A 19,867-nucleotide genomic window follows, 5' to 3' on the forward strand; every position below is an offset into this window, starting at 1 on the left:
TGGAACTGAGATTGGCACCCAGGCAGTCGGACTCCAAAGTTCACATTGCCATCCACTGTTCTCTTCCTCTCCCTCAAACCCTTGCCCACTTTGTCCCATTGGCTCAGCAGGAAACATTGGACTTGGACCTGGGCTTTGCTGTCTGAGACATTTATGCGTCTCCCATCCCTGTCCCCAGTTACGGCCTTCTGCCAATATGAACCATTCACTGAGTGCCTTCACGTCACCTGCCCACCTTGAGTCACGACAACTCTGGGATGCAGATTTCACAATGCTCCCCAGCCCTACTTTGTGGGGCCCTAGCAGATTCTCCAAGCTCACACAGAAAGACCAGCTGTGAGAGGAGCCAACACCTTCAAATCTACTCGCTCCCTACACCACCTTACTCAGAGCTCACCTCCTCCATGAAGTCTCCTCAGGGAAGGCCCCTCATTCACATCTGTGCAAGATCCCCGTCTGGCAACAAACTTCTCAGTGCCAACCAGGCACTTTAGGGTTCACATGGAGAACACTAAATAGAAGCAATGCAGGCACCTGCCTCATGGAGGCTTCCCGCAGCCTCCTAGGGAAAAAGTAGCACCTGACCTGGTAAGAGGAAAAGCTCAGGTTTGGAAGGGTCAGACTCTTACTCTCTGCTCTCCACTTCTTCGAGCCTTGATATTGTCACCAATTCCAAAAGCAAAAGCTCTCTCTGGTTCCTCCACTCCTCCCACTGCAGTCCAGGCCACCACCCCCCCTGGCCTGAGTGACTTCAGTGGTCTCCTCCCCGAAGGTATCCCTTCTTCCATGACTGTCTCAGATAGTCTCATCTCCCCCACCGGCCCCCAGAGAGGGTCCTTCTAAAACGTAATCAGGTGGTGTCACTCCCTTGCTTAAGATTCTCCAGGGGCTTCCCATGCATTTGGGAATAAAACTCAATCGCTTTAACCCGACCTATAAAGTCCTATGTCATCCCACCCCTGCTGACACCTCTCATCTCTTCCCCCATCACTCTCCTCTTTGCCTACCCTGCTCCAAGCCGTGCTGTCTCCTCTCTGTTCTTTAAACCACACTCTTTGCAACCCCAGGCCCTTTGCATGTGCCATTCCCTCTGCCTGGAACACTTCTCCTGTGTTCTTTGCCCCGTTAAATCCTACCCGTCTTTTAAGGTTTGGCTTAAATACCTTGCCCTCTCTCCTGGCTCCCTATTCTAGTCTATTCTTTGGGACAGACTTATCAGTTTCTGATTTTGTATTTGATTGATGTTTACACTGAAAGATCTGCATCTTCTCTAGTTGTCAACTCCATGAAAATACGCTGTGCTGGTTCTGCTTCCTGCTACATATTTAGTGCCCAACAAATGCCGGGCACATAGTGGGTGCTCAACAGACACGTGGAATGAATGAATTAAATGGATCCTGCATAGGGACAAGCACCTGAGGCAGAGTACTTAAGTCTTCAAAGCCTCAGTTTCCACTTCTATAAAATCAAGATAATAATTCCTCCTTTAAAAGTTAGTGGTGAGGATCCAAATAGTCAATGAATATTGACAGTGCGTTGGGAAAAAGTGCTCTACAAATATAAAAGTTTAAAAGACCTGGAACCTAGAGGATGGGCAGGAGTCAGAGAGGAGAAGAACAACAGGAAGGGGCATGGCCATTTGTCAGGTGACACTGCGTTTTGTATTTCCCCTTTCCCTGACCCCTATGAGGTAGTAGTTATGACCCAGAGGAGGAAATAAGGCTCAGACACGAGGAGCCCCCTTCCCGGGGTGTCATGGTGGGTCCGTGGAAGAGCCGGGATTTGTACCCCTCACACCAAGGCAGGCAAGTTTCCCGAGCATCTCCAACAGAGCTTGACCCCTAGCAGTGGGCTGTTGACAAACATGAATGGAATCAATGCAGAGGGCCAGCCAGAATCACAGTCCTGGCTCTGCCTCTCACTGTCTAGAGACCTTGGGCAAGTCACTTCCCTTCTCTGAGGCTCAATGTCCCCATCTGCAAAGTGGGAATAATGAAAATGCCTACAGCCTAGGGTGGTCGGAGGTCAGCAGGAGCACAGGTTGAGAGCCGGGCACACAGAAGGCAGTCCATAAGCAGCTGCCAGAATGGTTCCGCTTCCAGTGAGGGAACAGCATGAGCGAAGGATGATAAGAGGCTAGTGGTCAGTCAGAGAGGACTCACAGGAGGGGCAGCCAGAGCCAGATGGAAAGGGACTCCCAAATCTGTGCCCAGTTGCCTTCTCAAGGCAGGCAGTGGGAAACCTGTACATGTTCTGAACTCCAAAGAGCAGCCCCTGTCCAGGTGGCCCTTCCTCAGGCAGCCAGGGAGGTGGTGAAATGGTCATTGCAGGAGAAGCATCCCCTGATCTCTTGCCCCCTTCTTCATCCTTCACCCCCAAAGCCCTCACCTCTTTCCAGGTTTCCTGGCCTTGGCCCGAATCCTATACTCCTCAGCTGATCCTGCCAACCTCATCTCCAACCCAAGACCCACCCAGCCCTGGCCCAGCTGACGCCTAGTTCTTATGCTCACACCCTGGCCTTTCCCACATGGCCCAGAGGGACCTTTCTGTCTTCTATTAGGAAGGCCTTGTACTACTTGGAAAACTTTTGTTTGATGGTAATGCCAAAAAATTCATAACTGGTGAAAAGTAAGCACTGTTTCAGGCATAAGCAAGCACATAGCATGTGGGTAAATACGTGGGTCTGCACACACCTTTGAAACACAAATGCCGATCTCCTATGTCAGAGGGATCTCTCTAACACAGAGATCCTCACTGCCCTCCGCAAACCAGGTAGCTGTGAGGCCAGAGGTGGGGAACTGTGAAAGCTGCACTAATGCAGAGCTTGTTGGTGTGAGGTGGAGGTGACTGGTCCTAGGTGAAGGAGAGAGGCTTGGAAAGGACACCCAGGGTCATCCTGAGATCCTCCTCCTCCTCCAAATGCCTCCATCTGTCAACTTCTCCTCAATTCAACCCAAAGATGTCTGAACCCCTCTGCTCCTCCCACTGTGCCTCCTACTCAGGACTTACTCCTCCCCAACTGGCCCGGCCCCGCCCCAGCCCATACTGTTGCACGGGTTCTTCCTCACTTGCTCCACAAATGTCCCTTGAACCCCATATGTGTGGCAAGCAATGTATCAGGGACCAGTGATGTCACGGCCCCTGCTCTGGGGAGCTGACAATGGACATGGACCCAGGCGTATTGAATCCACGCCCCATATTCCTTAAAGCATGACCCTGGTCGGGCCTCTCTCCCGCCCAGACCGAGAGGAAAAATCTCGGCACCCTAGACCTGCCCACGTCTGCAGCTTCACCTTCCCAAGACACCATGAGAAGGTGAGAAGAGGGGCAACCATGTTTCCCAGTGTGAAGATCCTGCCCTGAACTCCCTCCCTAGGATACAGAGGACCCTGGGCTTTCGAGGCAATATAATCCACAGGGGAGGCTGTAAACACCCTTGGAGCAGCTCGCTTTTCAGGGGAAACCAAGGCTCAGGGCCGGCATGACTTGAGCAAAGCCACACAGCTCGTCTGTGGCAGACAGACAGGCCCCACCCCTCAGTTCCCAGTAGACTTGTTTGAACTCCCCTAGGCACTGACACTGCCAAGAGAAAGAAGAGGGGCTTAAGACCCTTTTTCTGCATGTTCTGCTGATGTTCCAAGGACCTGAGCCTCCGCTTCTTTCTATGGCTGTGGGAGGGGAGATGAACCAAGAGAGATGGGGCCAGACAAGGGATGTGGGGCGCAAGCAGGGTAGAAAAAGACAGAGTGAAAAGCATGCAGCAGGACAGAGAAAAGAGGGGTGCAGGGAAAGAGTAACTGGGGACTATCAAGGTAGAACAGAGAAGTATATGGAGGTTTTTAAATCCCTGGAGGGAGAGGCAGCAATAAAGGAAAGAGAGTCAGAGTGAAACAGAGAGACAGAGACAGGAAGATGCAGATAAAGAGGCAGAGACAGAGAACAGCAGAAAGAGAGACAAAGAAAACAGGAGAGAAAAGAAAAAGGGAGGGAGGGGAAAGAGCAAGCTGACATGGGGCCACCAGGGCCTTCTGTAAATTGCTTCCCAACACCCTCTCCTCTGCCCCTCACACTAGCAGTCCAGCAGGGTGTGTGGTGTCATCCCCATCCCTGAAGGGACTGCTCTGGGCAGAGCTGAGACTGATGCATGGGAAGGTGTCCAGCTCCCGGCCCTCTCTCTTCTCCTACACCCAGCTGCCTCCCAAAGAAAAGGGCCAAGTTCAGTGTGGAAGGAGCAGAGACAGGTCCTGGGGGACTGAGAGCTGAAGTGCTGTAACCAGGGGCAGAGGGGCTGCAGCCTGTCTCCCCTCCCCAGGCACTGGTCCCCACAGACACCCTACTGTTCTTGTCCCTTGCTGGCTGCTAAGGGACAGGCTTTGGCTATCCTGACTTTGGCCAATGCCTCCCTCAACCTGTGGCCATCGTCTCCCTGCCTGGCGACCCCAACACCCTCCCATACCTCCTCCTACCCATCCTTGTGCCCCCCAAGACCACCTATCCCGTGACCACCTTTCTGCTCCTCTGCAGGTTTGGGGTTAGGGAAGGGAGCACAGAGGCCTAGATGGGGGGTGGAGGGCTTGGTGGATTATTGAAGATGTGCGGGCACTGCAGCTGACATGGATGAGGAGGAAGAGGAGGGGGTCTTGGTGATGGACGATGCTGATCCTGCGGTGGGGGGAATGGCAGGGGAGGGGGTAGAGAGGGCTGGGGGAGGGGTGGCGAGGAAGCAGGTTGTGGGGGGGAGCAGGACCAGGCTCACATTTGGCATTCAGGGCAGCTGACAATAAAAATGCTTTATTGCCAAGAAACTGGATCGATCGGGGCTGGAGGGGGCCGGCAGGGGGGACGCGGAGGGCTCAGCGCAGAGGCCGGCGGCCGGCCTTCGCAGCGACCAGGGCCCGAGCCGCCCTCCCCCCTGCACCCCCCTCCCCGCCTCCTGCCCTTTCTCTCTCCTGCAGCCACCGCTTAGTTCTTATTATATTTTTTCTTATATATTTTTTCCCCCAGCTTCTCCTGCTCCTGTTTTTTTTTTTTTCTTTTAATTTTTTTTAAAACTCACTGCACTCCCAATGCCGCAGGCCAGGTGGGGGCGGGGTGGGGGCATCTGCCTGGGCCAGGCCCCTATCCACAGGGTGCCCAGAACTGCTGGCTCTGGGATGAGTCCCACTTTGCTTCTGTATCCCCCAATCCAACCAGGTTCCTCCTAGAGCCTGTCTTCTGTGGGTGCCCATCTCCCCCTGCCACCCCTCCTAGGGGCCTCCTTCCAACCTCAGAGCACCCACACACAAATATCCGTGGTGGGCTGAGGGCCCTGGCCAGGCCTTCCTCCCCTCCCCCCTACCTGGCCCCCTGCTCAGTCCTGGAGCCATTTGGCTGATGGTCAGAACTGTCCGTCAAGGGGGCTCTGAGCCCCTGGGGACCCAGATGGGAGGAGGGAGGGGGAGAGGTCGGGGGTCAGGCCACGTCCCCTCAGCTTGTCTCTTTCCCCTCCCCCTTCCTAACAAAGGGAGCATCGGCCTGATGCTGGCGGGATGGCCTGGTACTCAGGGAAGCGGGGAGGAGAGGGGCTGTGGGGATGGCCATGGGCAGAAGGCGGGGGTGGGGGCCGCCTGCCCCTCCTCTGCCCTCCCCTTCGGGTCAAGGCTAAGGTGATTCCTCAACCTTTCGGAGGCTGGGCTGGGAGGAGAGGAGGATCTGGACAGACAAAGAACTGGAGCCCTGGGGAGTTGGGGGCTGGGGGGACGCACCTGGGACCCGGGCAGTCCTGGCTGAGGGAGGGGCAACAGGCACCCCTCTGGCCCTGTGCTCACCCTCTGGATGGCCCTGCCTCCCATCTGCACCAATCCCTACGGATCTCAGAGCCATACAGACCTTCCAGCTTGGGCAGGGTCGGATGGGGGTGGGGGGAAACTGAGGCCCAGAGAGGCGAGACAGCCCAGGCCCAGGGTTCTCAGCGCTGTCCCAGAGTCTCGCCCCTCACTTCTCTTCCTACTAAGGGAAGACATCTTCCTTTCCTGCCGTTCCCCACCCAGGTCAGGGGAGGTTTGGTGGGGGCAGATGGTAGAAGGTTCTATGGAGAGGGAAGAGGAGGCTGAGGAAAAAATGCGGCTAAGTGTTCTCCTCTCTTAAGCCAGTGGGCAGGGGAGGAAGCCAGAAAAAATGTCTAAATGTGACCTCGAGCACTGGCCTGGCACAGCTGTGGGAAGAAACTTAACGTCCGTCGGAAAGGGCGGGAAACCAACATAGACAGGGTGCTCCTGAGTACCTGGCTCGTGGTGGCTGGGGAAGAAGCCTTCAGTTTTCCCCTTTGGGAAAATGTGGCCCATGGCCACAGGGAAGGAGGAGGATTCACACTCTGGTTGGTCACAATCCACCCATAACACTGCGTCAGGGCCTCCCATCCACAAAGCCCAACTGTGGGGCGCAAAGGGTAGCTGAGGCAATGAACAGCTGTGAGCCCCCATGCACACAGGGATAAGGAGCCTCCAAAGAGACAGAAGGAAACAGGCAGATCTTCTGTACTTAAATTCTCCTATGAAGGCTGAGGTGGCTCTTGGCTGAGAGGGCCGCAGCCAAGAGGAAGAGGGGGAGGATAAGGCGGGCCTCTTTTGGAGGGGGTGGGATGGGCTCACACATGCCCCCACAGCCTGCCAAGAAGGCCCCAGATGGGCCAAGGACTATAGGGGTCCCGGCTGCCCTCCCCCAAACCTCCCCTCCCTTCTCTCCCTCTCTCTTTCTCGGCTGGCTATCGACCGGGGCTGTGACATGGTGGATCAATACGGCAGGGATATAAAGCCGGCTGGCTGGCTGCCTGCCTCTGCCTCTCTCTCTCTCCCTTGCTTGCCTTGCTTCCTTTTCCTGGAGCCGCACCCAGGTCCCCCACCATCATGTACCCCTTACCCAGGCCTCTGAGGGGCCAGGCACCCCCCACCACTCCCCTACAGCAGGAGAGCTTAGGGAGGCTGAGAGCTTGGACAGCCGGGAGAGGGGGTGAGTATGGGAGTGGGCAAGGAAGCAGATGGGGATGGGGGCCACAGTTTCAGGTAGGGGGCTGGGATAAATTGAGGGACAAGCCCCCTGGGAGAAAGCAGGCATCCCCTCAATTGGGAGCAGCTCAGGTAGATGGGGCCCTTTGAAGGTGTGTGACGGACAGAGCTCTGGGAGGTGGGCAGGGGGCACCTGCGGGTCCAGAGAGACACTGTCCTGAGTCCGTGAGGCAGGGGAAAGTCTGGGGGGTGCTGGAGTAGCCTACGGTGAATGGACGCAAAGAACAGTGGGGCAACCCCTCAGGCCAGCCTGCGCCTACCCACAGAGCTGCTGGCTGCCCCGCCTTTGGGTCCCTATGGGTAGAAGCTGCCTTGGCCTCACCCCAGGGTCTGGCCTGCACATGTGTGGTGGGGGTGGGAGGCTTGTGTGGCTTCGGACAGGAGGTTCCAGCGAGAGGTCTGTGGTGTGCAAGCTGCCATGGATGCAGGGTGTGCATGTGTCCTCAGGCTCTGCTGGGAGACTCTGGGACTGCACATACCCGAGCGTCTTGGCCCTTGAGTCATGTCTGTGTGTGACCATGAGTTCATGGATGTGTCCCAGGAGCACTGGGTGGCTGTGTATGCACTTCCATGAGTGTTTCCTTGACCCTGGGTATCCCTATGTCTCTGTCTGTCCCTTGGGGATGTATCCCAGGAGCACCTCAGGGATCTGTCTCCTCTGTACCCAGTTAATGGGGTAGCTGTGTGTTCCCATGTGCTCTTGGAAGCCTGTGTGTGTTGGCGTGCACGTGCCCCTGCCAGAGTGTGTCTGAGCACCGATGCTGCTATGCGCGAGCCTCCATGGGTCCCGTGTGGACCCGTGCCTGTGCCTGTGGGCAGCTGTGTGTGCTTCAGGGATCTGCGCGGTGGTCTCTGTGTGTACTGGAAGCGCATTCTCCTCATGAATGTCGGAGAGTCCATGTGGTTTCTCTGTGTGTCTATGTGATGTTGTGTGTCCCTGTGTGCCGATGGTCGACTGTGTTTCCACAAGTGGGCTGGAGGCTCTGGGTGTGTCCCTGTGTGTGTCATGGTGACTCGGTGTACATGGCAGGGTGTGTGTGTGTAGAGGCTACAACTCTGAGTCTCTGAGTGGGGGAGGGTGGCGAGGCAGCAGGGGCTGCCACGGAGACACTGGCTAGCCTGTTTTATCACTACATCATCTCCAAATCCCAATGTCAGGGCCTGCCTGCCTTCTTTCCCTTCCCTGCCAGAGACCCCAGACCCCTGCCAGGATGGGCCCAGGCCCCCACCCCCCCACACCTTGGGCAGGCTGTAGCTCTGCTCCTCAACACCCCTGCTTTGGTGGATGCCACCTCAACTCCACCAAGCGACCTCCGTCCCTCCCAACCCCCCCAGCGCCACCCGCTCCCCCCGCCCTCCCCCCACCACAAGTCCAGTCCAACCCAGACAAAAGCAATTACTCCAGAGGTAGGATGTGAGTGTGGGTGTTAGAAACAGGAAAAAAAGGGGGGGCAGGGAGGGGGAGCGAGAGAGACACACACAGAGGCAGGGATGGACAGCCAGAGACCCCGAGAGACGACAAGAGAAAGAGAATGGCAGAGTGAGAGACAGAGGGACACACAGAGAGACGCACAGAGAAGCAGAGACAGAAGATGAAAGAGACTAGAAGGGACACAGACACCAAAACCAGGAGGCAAAGGCAGAGAAAAAGAGCAGAGGAAGGGCAAAGGCAGAGAGCACGACAGAGAGACACAGAGACAGAGACTGGAGAGACAGAGAGAGAAACAGAGAAAGAGCACACAACAGAGCGGAAAACCCAGTGATGGAGCCACACAGAGAGAAGACGCAGATAAAGAGAGAACGGGGGCCAGAGGCAGGGAGAACTAGAAAGGGGGCAATGCACAGAGAGGAACAGAAAGGCTGAGTGAAAGTGAGAGACAGAAAGGAGACCAGAGAGATAAAAGGCAGACGGCAGATAGTGGTGGAGGGGAGTTGGTAACGCACTAGAGACTCTGAGATGGCAAAGCTAGAGAGAAGCTGAAAGGGGACCATGTCCAAAGTGACCGACCTCTCTCTCTCTCTCTCTCTCTCTCTCACACACACACACACACACACACACACACACACACACACACACACCCCTTTCTCCCCATTCCCCAGGCCAGAAGTCAGGGATGCTCAAGCCTTTTCCATGTTCCTCTGAGTCCCTGTGAGCCAGGGTGGGGAGGGGACAGGATGAATGGACAGGGATGATCTCAGGTAGCTTCAGGGACCAGCCAGAGCCAACTGGGACCTGATCACAGGGGCAGAGAGAGCAGTACATTCCTCCTTACCACACACCACCACCTCAACCTCCACACACAGTCCACACACACCAGAGCCTTGGCCAATTTCCTCGTACTCTGCCAGGCATGACCAGCTTGGGGGGTAGGGGCCAGGTGTGAGGTCCTTCCTTCCTGCCCCACAGTCCTGCCCACCTGCCTCAGCTGCAGCTGCCCCGAACTGTTTTTTTCTTTCTTATTGTCCCCTGCCTTCATCCCAGCTGCCTTCATCTTTCTCTGACGCACTCTCACTCACTCAGCTCACAAGCACGCTCCCTCTTTCTCTCTGTTCCTTTCTGTCTCTGAGTCCCTCACTCTGCTTTCCTGCCTCTGACTTTTCTGCTGTTCCCTCTTCCTCTTTGCTCCTCTCCATTGTTCCATTCCCCTCTCTGTGTTTCTCTGTGCTTGCTCTCTGGGTCTTCCTCTCCCTCCACTCCCATCTGGTGTATTCTGGATTCCCCTTTCTCAGACAATCCCTCTGGCCCTCCTATCCACCTCATCCCCAAGAAAAGCAAGGTTGGGCACAGTGGTCCTAGCCTGTAGTCCCAGCTACATGGGAGGCTGGGGAAGGAGGATTGCTTGAGAGTCTGAGAAACGCAAAGGTGGATCATTGTGTAAAGGACCTCAAGCTGTCCTGGAGTGCCAGGAGTGGGTAAATACTTCCTTTCTTGTTTTTCCCTCAATCACCTTTTTTCCTCCTCTCTTTCCTCCCCTGCCTCGTACCCATACCAGGCCCGATCTCTGGATCTCCCCAATCTCCAGATCTCAGTGTGGCTCTCTCTGGAGACAAAAGCTAAGACTCAGCCCACAGGCAACACTCAACACAGAGATCCAGCTCAGAGAAAAAGGAGGTGACCAGGGAGGAATGGAGAGGCCAAGACCTATAATGAAGACCGAGAAAAAGAAGAAAGATGATGCTGGGGCTGGAGCCAAAGGGAGAGGAAGAGGAAAGGAAGGAAAGCCAGGAGCAGAGACCCGGTAGGGCAGCGTGAGCCCAACAACTGCAGGGTGGGGGTGGGGCACGCATCAAGATTTCTAACAAGCACAGCTGAAAACATCCAGGGCTGTTCTCTGAGGCCTTCTCTCTGCCTACCAGCCCTCACCAGTGCTTCGAAGAGCCCCGAGGAATGTCTCTCTATTTGAAGTCAGAGCCAAGTGCCTGCTCTCGGCACCTGGGGCTCCATGCTTACTAGGATGGTGGCTACTTGACCTTCATTTGCTGTGGGACTGTCAGGGATTCCAGGGACCCACTGGTCCCCGAACTAGCTCAGAGATGCAAGCCATTTTTACCTCCTACGCATCTACAATCCCCACCCCATGGCTGACAAATATTCCCAGTCCACAGCTGTCTCCACCCACCCAGTGACAGAGCACAGGCAGCCAAAAGGATCAAGCAATCTCTTGCCACCTCCCAGCACCCCAGAGTGGTAAACAGACCCTCACATCTGGACTCCACATCCAGCGAGTAGTGCCCCTGCCCACTACCCAGATCACACAGCTGCCATTTACAGACCACCCTATGGGTCCCACCCCACAGTCATAGCCCACCAGCATCCCAGAGCGGCCTCTACACTGAAGCTCTGTCCCAGCCCAGTCATCCTTCAAGCCACATCTGGAACAGCACACACCCTATTCCCCTAGCCAAAGCTCCCAGGGGTGCAATTCAGAAGGAGGCAGACTGGGCCTGGGGCATGCGGACAAGTCCCTGACGTCACCCCCTGGCTTCTTCGGCTTGTCTGCAGAACCTGAACTGCCCTTAAGGCCTGCGCCTCGGACCCCAGGGCAGCCCCCTGCCACACCTACACTCTTGGCCGTGGGAGAATGTCCTCATGTGTGGCTAAACATCCTCCTCATGCAGCCCTGAGTTCTGTTCCTTCCACATCACCTCACCAGCCCAGGATGAAAGCCGCTCACCTAGAGCGAAGCTTCTGCTTCCGAGGCATTCAGGACTCCCCTCGGGGTGTGCCAGCACCCTGGGGCACATCCCTGCTGCTTATATCTGAGTTACCTCTGTAGCCCTGGGACCACTCCACATTGAAGTCCGTTGTGTCTTTTTATGGAAGGATGGAAGGACAGAAGGGAAGGAGAGACAAAGTGGTACCACAGCCCTGCTCCTGCCCTGGCACTTGGAGGGCACCAGATGCCCAGGGGACTGTAGCTGGCTGTGAGGACTCTGAGGCCAGGTCAGCATCCACAGTCCCCAATAGTGAGTAGGAACCCAGTCAGTCCACACCCCTTCCCATCCACCCGAAACATAATTTAGCCCTCGGCTTCTCCTTACCTTTCAGGAGTTCTCTCCTTACCCCCAAAGACTTCCTGAGGACCCCCTAGGCCGACCAGTCTATCCCTCTCTCCCCTAACCCAGCATCCTGCAGTCCCCTGGTTCAGGTTGGTGGTGTCTGTGCCTGAGCCCCCACCAGCCTGAAAGCCCCTCAAAGGCCACATGGGTCTCCCGCCTCTCTGCATCTCCAGATGGTGGCACGAGGCCTAGTACACAAGGAATCCCAGAAAATGTTGGTTGAAGGAATAAATGGATGGATCTGCGCTGATGTGTCTGTTTGCTCACTTATTTATTCATTCAACTCACGCTTGCTGAGCACTTACACTGTGCCAGGGACTGAGTGTAGACAGACGTGTTAGACAAACAGAGAGGTCCTTTTGCCCAGTGGCTTCTGGGGGCAGACATTAAACATACAGAATATAATCAGATATGGTGATAGTGCTCAGGAGGGAAAAGGAGGCGTCATCCGGCCCAGGGGTCAGGAAAGGCCCTCAGAGTTGAGGAGCCTTAGATGGAGAGCTGAGGAGGTAGAGAAGTAAAGTCAACCCAGAGTGGAGAGAAGGCCCTGGCATGGGTGGGAAGAGATTTGGAGGAAGGGCCAGAAGGGAGAGGAGGAGGGGGAGTCACATGGGAGTTCGGGCAGCAGAGGCAACCACGACCCCAGGGCTGGGAGGGGATCTCTCGCTCATCCTGGAGCTCCAGCTCCCACACAGAGCATTGAGGGCCTCCAGACATGTTTGGGGCATCACTCACCTTCCAAGTGTGGCTATAAAGGAAAGACAGAGCAGGTGGGGGCGATGTTTATTGTAGTTGTTTCGTAACAAAACTATACACCTAAAAGAGTATGGCTTCCTTCAAAGATGTCTCCTCAGGAGGCTGAACTTTTTCTTGAACCATCTGATATTTTGGCAACAGCCTTCAAGGCCAGTTTACAAACTCCATCAGCAAAGCGTCTCTCTAGTGTATAATTGTCTCCAGTTTCTACTGAAAGACCAACAAGTGGCCCCAGTATTATCATTGCTAAATTCATCAGAGCTGCTGCTAAATCAGACTTCAGGTGGTGTCTGAAATCAAATTCACTCCCAAAGTACAAAAATTTGCCGCACTGTGGAGATACCAAAAACTAGGGTGGGTTTTGGTGAGGTAAAAGAATGAGAGTTTTAAGGTCAGGCAAACCCAGGTTCAAATTCTGACTCTACTGCTTACATGTTGGGTGGCCTTAGGCAAGTTGCCTTCACGCTCTGTGTCTCAGTTTCTTTCTCTTGTAACAGGTGCCAACGCCCACTTCACAGGGTTGCAGTGAGGATTAAAAGCAAAGTGCCCAAAACAGGCCCTCGCACAAAGGTGGCCTCTAATAAATATCAGTTTCCTCACTGGAATGTACCGGCCCTGTTACTAGTTACCAATCAGTCACCCACATGTCCGTGAAATCATGGATATTTAATGAACACCTATTTGAAGATAAATAACTGAAATCATAGACCTAACTGTAACCTCTACCAACTGGAAACATAATTAAACCCCTCTGTTACTTCAGCCTAACTTTCAGACATTCCTCAAAGCCAGTCTCTAGCTCCCAAACTAATTCTGCAACCTGGAAACTCCTTGACTCTCTTTTCAAGGATGTGAGGATTCCTGGAAAAGCTGCAACTTCAGTTCCCTGGAGAAAGCACACTAGAGAAATGACACATCCTGGAACGAATACTCTCAGCGATAACAGGGGTCCATGAATGAGCTTCAGGGGGTCTGTGATCATCCCAAAGTGTAGCACAACTGGGTATATGTAGGGATGTGTTTTCCTAGGAGAAGCTCTATACTGTTGCGAAACTTGGTATCTATGGGCCAAAGGTTGCCTGAAACATGTGGTTTGGACCACAAGGAGATTTTGGAAGTTTTGCATTAGTTGCCAACATTTAAAGGTTGGAAGACTTCACATACAAGTCTAGGATTCTGGCTTCTTTTGAAAAATCAGAAACCCTGGCAAGTCAAGGTTGCATCTGTGCATGAGAACAGTCAGAGGAGCTAAAAAGCAGTCCCCCACCTCATGCATTTTTCAGTCCATCACAGTCCCTACAATACTGGGTTGTAAACCCTGGGCTACAGCTTCCATCTGCTTCTTAAAATAGGTCTGTGATTCCTGGTACAGCAGAGGACTCCTGGGTAGGAGTCCTTCAAGGGCACCCAGAGGCCTCCCCAGGGTCCTGAGACCTGTGGGTTAAACTTCTCTGGTGGGAACAGGGGTGGCAGAAGAGGGCTGTCCCACCCCAGAAGACCTGTCCACCCTCCTCCCTAGATGCTCATTGCCAAGACCTCACCAAGCCAGCTGGAGCAAACACCAGGGCAAATGGCCAGAGCTCCTGCTTCCCACAGAGGTGAGCAGCAGAACTACGGCTTCTACCTGGGAGTCTCAGTAGGCTTCAGGGAGGGGCTTCATAAAATCTTCTTTGTTCAGGGGAACGCTTCCAGCCATATTTTGAGCTCCCACTTGTCCAGCTACACGATTCCAGTGAATAAGTACTTTCATCTTCACGCCACCTCCATGTGGCAAATGCTATTAATTACCTTCCTTTGACATATGGGGAAACTGAGCCATGCCCAGGATCACTCAGCCACCTGTTCTTCTTCCTCTATCTCCTTTTGCTCTCAGGATGGCACTTCAGGTGGGTTCTATTAGTATTCCTACTTACAGATAAGGAAATGGAGGCTCCAACTTTCCCAAGTCCCGCGAAGTCAGGAAAAGAGATTCGAACATAGGTGTGTTTGACCCCAAAGCTGTGATCTGAGCCACCGAGTTACCCCTATCTCTCTCCTACTGAGCCCTAACACTCATCAGCAGAAACACCCACAGTTACCAACACCAAGAACCACTGGTTTGGCCCGAAAGTCACAGGATGCGTGGAGGGTGAAAACAGAGCAGTCACATTCTAACCTCTGGGTGGGCAGAGTGGAGAAGAGCAGCAACACACCCAGGGTGAGTACAGAGACGAGAATGGGAAAGCAGAGACTTCTGTGAGAAAACAGAAGGTGCATCAATAAGCAAAACTCTGAGGCCGTGGTCCTTACCTCTTGGGCAGACGCAGCGAAGCTAATACATTCAGGCCACCAACCCGGTCCAGTCGAGAACCTGGAGAGAGAAGAGAATGCAGTCAACATCCTGGAGAATTCGTCTCATCCTCATGCGGGATTCCGCATTCCTCCAGTGGAGGAACCCTCCTCCTGTCACATCATCAGGAGCTGCAGTTGGCGAACTGTGGAGTCAGGTGCCTGGGACTCAGGTCCAGTGAGCCACTTGTTGCCTTCAGTGGTCACTTCTGGCATCTGAGTCTCAGTGTCCCCATCTCATAGATGGGCATACTGGTACCTGCCACTGTGGAACATCGTTTTTCCCATCAGACTGGAAGCTTCTTAAAGTGCAGGGACTGTGTCTTGTAGCTTTTGTGTTTGGCAGAGGGCCTGGCAAATTTGAGATGCTCAATTAGTGCATAACGGATGACAGAGTGAATGGGTGGGTGGATGGAGGAATTAATTGATTAAACTGTGTATCTCAAAGGACTGCTAGGAGGATAAAATGAGACAGAAATTTGAAAGGGTTACTCATTATTAAGTTCCTCTGTGCTGTGGGGAGATTAAAAATAAAAGTCATAATGATATTTCTGACTTGTACATTTGTCCATTCATTTGTGCATTTAGTTCATCAACAAATATTGAGGCTTCTCTGGCTCTGAATCAAGGGTGGCAGGGGACAGAGATGAATTAGACAAGGTCTCTGTTCTATTATGGGGCTCACAGGCAAGTTGAGGAGACAGAAGGAAGAGCCAATGCCAACACGCTGGAATAAGCAGAGGGTGCTGCGGGCATCCTGGGTGAGATCACAGAAGACTTAGGGAGGAAATAACACCCAAGCCAAACCTGGAAGACAAATTTTAGTCAGAGAAAGAACCAAGTGCAAGGAACGAGAATGCCAGGACTTTGCCTGTCCAGGGTTCAGTAAGAGAACTGGGGACAGACGAGGCTTCTAGATTGCAGGGGCTGCTCCTTGCAGGGCCTCAAGTGCCTGGTCCAAGCAGCCAGGGCTTCGTTGGAGAGGGAGAGGGAGACGGATACAATCCAGTTTGCCTTTGGAAAGGTCCTTCTACCTCCTGTGTACAAGATGGAGAGAACAGAGAGGTAGGCAAGAGGTCAGGAGGCCCATCCCCAAAGAGGGTTTGCTGAGCCTCTCCACAGCCCTGCAGGAAGGAGGAGTGAGGAATTAAGGGAGGCACCAGAGTTCAAGAGGTGGAGGAGGACAGAGAAAAAGACGGACTGAGAAGGAAGGGGAGAGAGAAAGAGAAGAGATGGGGAGACATAGACAGAGAGGAATGAAAGAAGCTGGGGCAGAGAGACCAGGGAAAAGCCCAAACAAGAAGCAAAAGGGGAGTAAAAAGGGCCAAGGGTTTCCCCACTTCCTCTTCCATCTGTCCTGTCTCTCCCTGGGCCTTCATCTTCAGGGGCAGAAGGGGACCAGAACCCCTGGGCCCTGGAGGGAGGGAGGAGCTGGGGTTGCTCCCCGCCCAGGGGCTGCTTCCCCCCAGCCCCCGCCCTGGAGCTAATCAGCGGCTGTCATCTCCACGGTGAGGTCTTGGTTAAGGAGATTTAGGGCCGGGATCAATAGGAAATTTAAAAATCGATGCAGCGCGCAGGGCAAAATCGATGGCGTTTAATCGCCTTGCCGATTCCCAGTCAAAACAATTAGCCGCGCTGAGTGTTGAACACGGTGGCGACACGGCATTAACCGTCAATATTGGTGTAAGTGATGGTGGGTGGGGCGGGTGAGGGAATCCCCAGGCCTCGGGGGGGCCAGAGTCAGACAGCGCCTTAGGGCTGGGGTCTTCCCCCAGGCAGTACCCCCACCTTGGGCTTCCCTGCAGCAGGGCCCACACTTCAGTCTCCCTGCCCTCTGCTACCTGGGGCTGTGAAGCTCATAGGCAGCACCATCCCTGGCATATCTGCTTCCAACTCTCATCCCATCTCCCGGGTTCCCAAACCCCAATATGCCCTCTGACAGAGGGGAGAGGACCCCTCTCCCAAGCACACAACACCTCCAAGTAGAGAGACAGTCCATAGGATCTGGGAGCTGTATTCCCAGCAGTGCCTTAAGACTGGGAGCTATTTACAAGATGTCTTCTCCCATTGTACAGATGGGGACTCTGAGGAACAGAGAGGGGCAGCAGCTGGCCCACAGTTAGCAGGCACAGGAAGAGGGGGAGCCAGAATTTGAACCTGATGTGTCTGACTCCAAAGCCTACATTTCCTGCAGCTGTGCCACATAAAGGGTAGATTCCAGTGTTCACAGAAGGAAAGCAAGCTCAGGGTTTGGTCCTGGCCCAAGTCTCCTCTCAGCTGGTGTATATAATGGTTTGCCGTGTCCTGGGGTCAGTTTGCCACGTACGTGGCAGACTGTGAGCTCCTTGAGGGCAGGGCAGGGCCTGGCTCCTTTGGGGGTCCGAAGCATTGCCCAGCACAGGGAGTGGTCCCAAGCTAGGGCTTGGGACAGGCCTAAGAATGATGATGCCACTTGCCCCCACAGACACAGAATACCCATATACAACCCCACTGATGGACAGATGGAAACACTGGCACTCACAGACACATCGGTACTGGCATTTCCTGAGTGCTGGTCATGCACCAGGGTTGGGTCATTGCTCTGCAGGTGTGATCTCTCGGCATCTCACATTTGTTCGGTGAGTGTCATCCCATGACACTGCTGTGAAAAATGGAGGCTCAGAGAGGTAAAGTCACTTGCTCAAGGTCACACAGCCAAGTGGGGACAGCTCTATCTGACTGGACTCCGAGGAGCAGGGGACATACAGCAAACAAGATCTAATGACTCTGAGTAAGAGAGGTGGATGCAAGGAGAAGGTATGGGAACTGGGTACCTGAACAGAGGACCAGGAATGGCCCACAAAGGGCCATGGGGCTCCCGGTTCTGGGGTGCTGTGTTGGGAGAGCAGAGGCTTCTGTGGCCACCTGCTCCCTGGAGCAGAAGAACAGGAGGGAGTGTGTGGGCAGGGGAGGAGGCCCACAAGATGAGCCAGGGATTGATCTGACAAGGTCCTAATCAAATGGTCAATATCGCTGACCTGACCACTTAACCTATTGATAAGCTGGCAAAGATGGAGCAGGCGATGAGTGGGCTCAAGGAGGGGGGCAGCGGAAGGATGAGGGAAGCCTGAGTGGGCAGGACTGAGGCCAGCATCGCGCCTGGTTCTGGGGCCTGGAAGAGGGTGGTCTCCTTCTCAAGGGCCCCTGCCTCCCCTCTGACACGTCACATGTCTTATGTCTTGGGGGCTTCCTCTACCCAGGCTTCTCTCTCCTCTCAGGGTCCCTCAGACCCTCCCTGAGGGAGGCCAGGGACTGTTGCTGGCACCCAAGCGGTCCCCAGCTCCCCCTGACTGTGCCTTAGCTTTTCACACATGTGAGAGGCTTCACATTCGAGACTCAATGTCTTCATCTGTTAACTGGGGATAATTATATTATAATTATAATTCATCTGTTAACTGGGGATAATTATAAAACCAACCTAGATATCCTATGAGTGGGGACTGGTACAATAAATGATGGTATAGTGGCCATACAAAGAAGGACGCAGAGTTGTTGAAAACATGGTTGAAATAAATTTTTTTTTACACTCCTCTCAGCTCACACCATGAAATAAAATTATTGACAAGGAAACTGTGTTCATAATCTGTTGTTAGGAAGAGGAAAAGGCAAGTTATAAGCAAGTAGGTAGCATATCATTCCGTTTTTACAAAATACACATACAGATGGTTCCCCTCACCAAAAATAAATAAATTTGGAACAGAAATCAGAATTCTGAGTTTGGACCAGTCTGGCCAACATGGTGAAACCCATCTCTACTAAAAATACAAAAATTAGCCAGGTGTGGTGGCGGGCGCCTGTAATCCCAGCTACTCAGGAGGTTGAGGCAGGAGAATCTCTTGAACCCAGGAGGTAGAGGTTGCAGTGAGCTGAGATCGTACCACTGTACTCCAGCCTGGGCGACAGAGTGACACTCTGTCTCAAAAAAAAAAAAAAAAAAAAAAAAAAAGGCCAGGCACAGTGGCTCATGCCTGTAATCCCAACACTTTGGGAGGCCAAGGCAGGCGGATCACCTGAGGTCAGGAGTTCGAAACCTCATCTCTACTAAAGATATAAAAAAATAGCTAGACGTGGTGGCAGACACCTGTAATCCCTGCTACTCAGGAGGCTGAGGCAGGAGAATCGCTTGAACCTGGGAGGCAGAGGTTGCAGTGAGCTGAGATCATGCCATTGCACTTCAGCTCGGGTGACAGTGTGAGCCTCTGTCTCAAAAAAAAAAAAATCTGAGTTTGGGTACCAGGTATCTAAATTTTAATAAATTCTTTGGGTAAAGTCATAGGCATAATCCCCTTTGGGGGGGGGAAGCTATCTAGGACAGACAGTCAGGGTGCAATGGTTCATGTCTGTAATCCTAGCACTTTAGGAGGCCGAGGTGGGCGGACTTGAGCCCAGGAGTCTAAGACCAGCCTGGGCAGCATAGCAAGACTCCATCGCTACAAAAAAAAATACAAAAATTAGCTGGGTGTGGTGGCATGTACCTATAGTCTCAGCTACTCGGGAGGCTGAGGTGGGAGGATCGCTTAAACCTCAGAGGTAGAGGTTGCAGTGAGCCGAGATCTCTCCACTGCACTCCAGCCTGGGTGACAGGCTATCTCAAAAAAAAAAAAAAAAAAAAAAAAAGACAGCAAAAGGTAATGTCCTTTTTGTTGTTCGTTTAACTGGATTATCACGGTCATTTTCTTCTCATCTCATTGAATTTCTGTGTTTTCTGTTATTTCTACAATGAACATCGTTCACATCGTTTGTTCACATCGTTCACATTGTTTGTCTGTAATTGGTAGACTGTGGCCTGGTGCTCAGTGGAGGCACCACGAGTGCTGTTTCTCCGCTCCCCTCTCCCTTTCCCAGCCAGGCTTGTCTTATGTCCTCCCTTATGTCCAAACCCAGCAGAGTTCAGTGCCCTCAAGAATGTGAATGAATTTGAAGTCTGCTGAATGGAGAAGAGCTGGCTCTTCTGACTTCTGCTCTCAATAGAGTGGGCGGGGTAGCACCAAGCCAAATACAGTCCCCTGTCCCCTCTTCAGGAAACTGGCTGAGGGCTTACAGACAGGAGGAACTGCTGGAGGGAAAACGAAGACCCAGAGGGAGGGAAGGGATTTTCCCAGAGCTACTCAACTGGTCATGACACAGCTGGGACCAGAAGC

General features: G+C 53.5%; 1 protein-coding gene across 10 annotated transcripts in view; it reads right to left on the reverse strand.

Annotated features, from left to right (window-relative positions):
• POU2F2 (POU class 2 homeobox 2) overlaps positions 1–19,867 on the reverse strand; it is a 110,905-nt gene that overhangs the window by 56,088 nt on the left and 34,950 nt on the right. For all 10 annotated transcript variants that reach the window (XM_074023752.1, XM_045379502.3, XM_045379500.3 and 7 more), the window contains exon 2: positions 14,649–14,709. The gene's annotated coding sequence lies outside the window, so the exon portion shown is untranslated. The remainder of the gene's footprint in view (positions 1–14,648; positions 14,710–19,867) is intronic.

The sequence above is a fragment of the Macaca fascicularis genome, chromosome 19 (genome assembly GCF_037993035.2).
Source record: "Macaca fascicularis isolate 582-1 chromosome 19, T2T-MFA8v1.1".
In the NCBI taxonomy this organism is placed as follows: Eukaryota; Metazoa; Chordata; class Mammalia; order Primates; family Cercopithecidae; genus Macaca; species Macaca fascicularis.